This window comes from Corvus hawaiiensis, chromosome 3 (assembly GCF_020740725.1).
Source record: "Corvus hawaiiensis isolate bCorHaw1 chromosome 3, bCorHaw1.pri.cur, whole genome shotgun sequence".
Classification (NCBI taxonomy): Eukaryota; Metazoa; Chordata; class Aves; order Passeriformes; family Corvidae; genus Corvus; species Corvus hawaiiensis.
In genome coordinates this window covers 118,600,285-118,606,920 of record NC_063215.1, presented here as the reverse complement: position 1 = coordinate 118,606,920, position 6,636 = coordinate 118,600,285, and the positions used below count along the sequence as shown (strand labels likewise).

At 47.3% G+C, this 6,636-nt stretch overlaps 1 long non-coding RNA gene across 4 annotated transcripts in view; it reads right to left on the bottom strand.

The window, feature by feature from the left end:
• Window positions 1-6,415: 6,415 nt before the first annotated feature.
• LOC125322571 overlaps window positions 6,416-6,636 on the bottom strand; it is a 117,601-nt gene continuing 117,380 nt past the window's right edge. For all 4 annotated transcript variants that reach the window (XR_007202091.1, XR_007202094.1, XR_007202093.1 and 1 more), the window contains one exon: window positions 6,416-6,451. This is a non-coding gene — a long non-coding RNA (uncharacterized LOC125322571). The remainder of the gene's footprint in view (window positions 6,452-6,636) is intronic.

Here is a 6,636-nt window from a genome sequence, read left to right as displayed (position 1 = left end):
TATTTGCACAGAAACTTTCCACAGAGCTTGTAATTTGCACGGCCTTTCTGTTCCCCCATTAACTGCTCCATCTCTCTTTCCAGGTTGAAAGAGAAGAAGGGAATCTGCCAGATGGCTGCATCCTGAAAAACAGGTATTTCTCACAAAACCAACTCCAGAATGTCCTAGCCTGGTTCTGAGTCTGCATTCAGGTCCTGATAGGGTCAAACGTCTTCCCTCCCCTTTGGCATCTCCATATGTTGTAAATCCATCCCAAAAGAATGCTGTGGTCCCTGCTGGCCGCTCACAGAGGGAAGAAGCTGCTCGTGGCATCAGAAAATCTTTGCTCACCCCGCAAAGCAAAGAGTCCCTGAGCTGATGTGGCACCAATGCCCAGTGTGGCTGCCTAGCCTGTGCCTGGTGAGAGTCTGCTGGGAAGCTCTGTTCGGAACAAACGGGAAGAGAAGCGAGGATTTCGCTGCAGGCTCAGTCTGTACAGTCAAATGTTGCTGACTTGCACTGGCACATTATCAATGGCACTTTCCAGCTGATACTGACAGCAGCAATTGCACTGTTGGTGCCTGGGCTTTGGGACAACGGGAATGATGGGGCATCACTCCCGTGCCCAAGGAGCTGTGTCTGAATCCCGGGTGCTGCCATGGCTGCTTCGTGCTGGACTGGCCAGGTGGGTGACACAGGGCAGCCACTCCAGCCCTGCCCCTTGTCCCCATCCTGCCCTTGTGGAGCTGGTAGGACCCAATTCCTGCTGCATGGAAGGACTGCAGTGAAGGCTGTGAGAGAGGAGCAGCAGGCCCAGCTGTGCCTCAGCAGCAGCAGACTGCAGAGGTGTCAGTCTGGGGAAGGTGCAGAGGCAGCCCTGGTGTTTTGTCCCCCTGCCAGCTGTCCGGGTGCCTGGAGGCTGTGATTTGGGAGTTCCCTGTGGCACAGCTGCTCCCTTGCTCGTAGATCTCTGTGCAGGGTTTCCAGGTCACTTGGGCTGTGGGGTGGTGGCCATCCTTTATTTCAGGAGGGACAGAGTTCAGGGGTAGGATCAGATGTGTAGAGGAGATAGCAGCCAGGTAGAGATCAAGTTAGCGTTGTCAAACATATTTCTGGCATGGGAAAGGTGAGTGTAACAAAAGACTAAGTCTGAGAGGGGTCCTTTGAGACAAGAAACTCACGGGATGCAGCTCTGGCCGTTCAGCAACATGTGGTGAGACTCTTCTGAACTTTTGGGGCCACAAGTTTGCCATCAATGTTTTGTAAGTGTGTTTCACACAGACAATATTATGGAAGCAGTTTGTTTCCCAAGGAGTGTTCTTTAAAAGCTGGAAAATACTGGGTGCTAATTTTTTTCTCTCATCTCACCCTAAATGTTTTCCAGCATTAATACCAATGACCTCCCACTTCTGCTGCTTTTTATTAATGGGACGTGGCTTGCCTGTTCTAAGCCTGGGCACTGGAGCTGGAAACACTTGCTTTATTTAAAAATAAAAACAAAGAGAGAGAAAAAAGGGCTCTGATTACTCAGGTGTCGACAGAAAAAAACTGCGATGTTGTGCCAGATGGCTGCATTTGTGAAGCAGAGTGTAGTCAGAAGGAAAGTGGAAGGAGACAAGGCAAGTGTACATCAGGAGTGTGAAAACATGACCAAAATACCTTCAGCCTTGTTTCACCAACACTGGATTAGGAGGCAACTGTGGTGAGATCCAAGCAAAGCAAAGCAGAAGGGGACACTGTTTGGAAAACAAAAATGTCTTTCACAAAAGCTTTGAATTAACAAAAATCAGGAGGTTTTGCATTAAATGGGCCAGTGCCTCAGAGCTCTGTGCCAAGTGCCACTGTGAAGTGCCACATGTGGCAGAGTAAAACAATGATGGCAGCAGGTTGTGTCCGGGCATTGCTGAGTGCCCGCTATCCCGGTGACTCCGACACTGCCCAGCTCCTGCCACGGCTGCACGTGGCCGGGAAGCGTTTCCCAGTGATGCGGGAGCTGTGCTGGCTCCTCCCTGAGGAGGTGCCCTGAGGCACCTTCACAGCCGTGCTCGTGGCTCTGCCCCTGCCCACGCAGGCGGCACCCAGGAGCCCTCGTGTTGGGGGTCTGGGTTATGTCCACGCCAGAAGTGGGCACTTGTGATACCAGCACTGGCCGGTTTGTGCCTCAGGCTGTTTGGACTCGTTCCTCACCTCCTGCAGAAGCTTCACTCGACTTCTGCTGCCAGGACAGTCTGTGCCAAGCCTGTAAAAGCCGGGCCCTTGGCAGGCCTGTGGGCGGGGGCTTTATTACCCTTTTATATCCTGAAATGGAGCCTGGGCGCTTTCAGCTTTGCTTCCGTGCTGAAGCTTTTGGCTGTCACACAGGGCAAAGTTGAGAATAGTTTGATCTCAGACCACAGATCCAAATTTTTTTTTTTTTTTCCCATGCTTAAGCTGCCTCTGCGCAGGCTGCCTCGGAGCTCCACATTCTCTCCTCCCCTGTGGTGTCTCAGGGGAAATGGAGGCTCTGACATGGGCACAGAGGGGCCACTCTGAAGCTTTGGTCTCTTGGCCTTGGCTTTAGCTGTGTCTCTTGGTTTACAAACTTGGTGGTGCTTGGGTTTTGTCATGAGTCTGAAATCCTGGTGTGCTTAGGCTGCACTTTGATTAGAACAGGGCCAGGAAAATCTCTGTTAATTTTCACCCAAACCATTTCCGCACAGCTTTCTCACCCCCCAACCCCAAAGCTACTTCCCCTTTTCACAGGTACTTTCTAGCAATGAACTTCATCCATGGATACTGAAGGTAGGTTACATTTCCAACAACAGGTACAGAGAAAGTGGCAGGAACATGGATCTCCCTCTGATCCCTGCTCTGGTACAACTAAAGCTTGAATGTGAGTTTCATTCTTTTATTTTTATAAAATCTGAATTTCTACACTAACTTTGGATCAAAAGTTTATTCTCCACACCAGGAAGCTGATTTTTTTTTATTTGCTACAAACTTCATTGTCTTATTTAGGGAGTATGTTCACAATTGAGAAAGAATTGCCTTTATTAACAAATCAAAAGCTTGTGCTGTCAAAACTGAAATCGTTCTACCTTTTTATGTGCAAATTAGAGCTTCTGTCAAACCTTCAGCCATGGTGCATTTAATTTGTGGAAATAGAAAAATATCTGGCTTAATATTAAAATATTCTGCATGAGGAAGGAAATATTTGAAGTGATGCATTGCAGTCAAGATTCTCGAAAAATCAGATTTGAAAGAAAGAAAGTGGTGCTTTAACAGAATTTATTTTCCCTACTTTTGCCAGAGTTTGGAGCAGTCCTTAAAAGTGTTATACAGGTCTCTGAATATCTGGTTGGATCATGGCCTTTGAGTGTGAACCAAGCTAAATCTAAGTGTGTCCAGGGCAGGGGAGCAGCATCCGCTGGGTTTTTCCTTAGGAAAGGGTCACAAGATGTTTATTTTTTTAATTAATGGCAAAGGTACTGAGAAACTTTTGAGTCGATTCATTAAAGTTGGGGTAAAACAAAAAAAAGCAACTGTTGGTTTCAGCATGGTAACTTGTGTTTTGGAAGGTTGTAGAGAGGATAAAATTCTGATTACCTGAAGCTGGGCACTGGTTCTTGATTTAGGTTTCCAAATAAAGAGCTGTGTGCCCAGCAAGGTGAGGCACTGATGGACTGAATGTGAGCTCCTTCCAGCACAAACAGTTTGGGTTTGAGCCCAAGGCAGCCCACACTCACCCTGAGCCTGGATCTGCTGGTTTCTTTCTGCTTTTCGCAGCAACTTGTCCTGCTGGTGGCCTGGTTTTGTTGGAAGAACAAGGAAAACCCTGCAGAACCCCCTTCTCAGTGTGCTCACTCTCTTTAGCTGCATTTTGGCTTATTTGGTTTTTTCCCTAGCATCCCAGGAGGTTACTTCATGTTGAATTCCCAACTCTCCTGTGACCCTTTCCCATGGCTCTTTGGGAGGAGGGTCCTGTCCAGGCAAGCTGTGTTTGCCCATCATTTTTTTTTTCCAATCGCATGTGAGACTATCTCTGCCTGTCTTCAGGGAGCTTTTACTGGGGATGAGTCCATTTTACCTCGTTATTGCCAAGGCCTGAACCAGGGACTTTAGCCCTTCTGCAGAGCTGAGAGGAGAGGAAGTGGCTGTTCCTTGAGGAGCAGCCTCACTCCCTGAAGTGGCAGTGCAATTACCCCATGGAAGAGGCTGCTGGAGCAGTGCGTTAGCAATGCCTGCGTCCAGGCTGGGATGTGCCCATGGAATCCTAGTGCAGGTGTTGTTTCCAGCCACCTGGCTGAAGTGGGAGAGCCCTTCCCACCACACCAGTGCGGTCACAACCACCCACTTCTGTGCAGAGGGTACAGAAAATATTCCATGAATTCCTGTCATTGTGTGCAGGCACCCAGAGCACTTGGTCCCCTACGACTTTATGCCAGTGTTGTTGTTGGTAATGCAGAATTCCAGCATCCAGGGTTCTACATTTAGTTCTTCTGGCTCATCTCTCCCAGGGGGTTCCTACAGGCTGAATGTGCAGTGCACTCAATGTGAAGGTGTTTATTAGGCCATTAGCCATAATTAATGGCAGGGCAGCTACTGAGGCTGTGGGCTGTCCCAGGTTTGCCCACGTTCTCTTTTCATACTCATGCCCCAGCATGAATTATATGATGTTCATATTCAGCCTCTCACCATTAGAGACCAACAAAGTGGTTTGGGTTGGGATCTCCTATTTCAGGCCATAAACATATGATCCAGCCACCCCATAAAGTACATTCCTCCTGCTTTCCATGAATTCTCAGGCATAGCTGTGGCACGCAGCGGGTTTGGGTCTGGTCCCTCCAGGTGCAGAAAATCCTGCCCAGCAAAGCTGTAAGGCATGGTGTGAAAGAGGCGCTGGAGCTTCACCCAAACTGGTGAGTTTTGCCTCTGCTGCAGTCACAACTTCTGTGGATACTGTGCTGTTGCCCTGCTTCCATGCAGGGATTCAGGGACAAAGCTCTCCGAATGCCACGGTTTGCTGTGGTGGGAGGCACAGGAGGGAGGTGAAGGCACTGGAGAGCCAGGCACCTCCCTGGCAACTCTTCCCCTGCCAGGAGTGCTGCAGCCTCATGCACTTGATCCTTTAATTGGCCCATGTGCAGGCTGGACAGCTCTCCCTTTATTATTGTTATTATTATGCAATCAGACACTACTTACTTACAGAATGTGCTGGAGATGCACTATTTATACAGAAACCATGTACACGGAGACCCATTTTCTCCATGGTGATTGCAGATAATGTGGAAAGCTCTGCTTTGATTCATTAGTAGAGCAAAAGAGATCGTCAGGATTATTTGGTATAATTCACAGCACTTCAAAATGCATATATTTTCATAATACTCTAAATCTATCACTTGGGCTGGTAACGCAAGCATGTGACGACTGCTTTGCTGTAGTGCTGTCATCTTAAAATTGGGGTGGTGCCATTTTTTTACTGGAACAGGCCAACCTGGATGTGTGGTGGGTGGCCATTGTGCAGTATTTGTAGGACTGCACAGAGCTCACGAGGAACCCTGGCACCTCCAGAGCCCCCAGAGTCAAGAGCTTGGGGAACCACCAAGCTGAGAACCTGTTTTCACAGAATCATAGAATGGTTTGAGCTGGATAGGAACCTTGACGATCGTCCAGTTCCAACCCCCAAAAGAGGCACAAGTCAAAGAAAAAAATCTAAGGAATTTTGTTTCTTGGGTTGAAAATAGAACCACTGATAATTTTATTGAGTTCATTTTGTTTAGGAGAAAAGTATCTTTTAGTATTTCTTTTGGATAAAATTTTGTGCTGCATCTACTCAGTGTTATTTTCTGACAAGGTGAGTAAGCAAAACTCTTTCAGATTCCTTATTTCATATCCATTCCTTTCTTGCTTTATCAGGACCATCCTTGGGCTGCACTGGGCATTACTTCATCCAGGCCAGTACTGGACGAGCCTTGCTACTTACATTCACAACAAACATCCAGCTCTAGTAAAAATCTCTGAGTTTAAGCCCAGCTTTAAAGACACAGTTTCAAAAACTCTTTCTAACCAGAGGTAACCTTTGGCAAATCTTTATCATTTCCAAGTATGGGTAGAGATTTTTTTCTAAAAAAAATGCAGATGGCAATTTCTGACAGCCATTTACAATTTTTTCACCCAACCATCGTGTGCACGTAGACCTCACCACCCTCACAGCAAGGCTTGTCCACTGGAGACAGGATTTAAAATATCACTGCTTTAAGTGATTAAACTTGCCTTACACTCCTGAGACCATCATGTGGGGGTTTATCCTTTTCTCCTTCCACCCCTCATCTCTCTGTGACTTTGCTGGGCGCTGTGGTGTATTTGCCCACCTCTGGAAATCGGCTGTATAATTTACATCTCTAACTTCAGTTGCTTACTGACCAGGGCTTTTCTTTTAGTATCACAGATTAAAATGTTCCAGTTGTCACCTGCAAATCTTCCTCGGCCCATCCTGGGAAAAGGAAATGTGGTCAGACAGGCTTTTCCCTCAGGTCCCAGCTTCTCCCACCTTTACTAAACCCAAGGTTGCCTGTGTACCTGATTTCCCAACTCAATCCGTCTCTAATCAGTTATATATTTTTAAATAATTGTCTGAAAAATGGACAGAAATGATGAGGATGATTTACCAATGAGAGC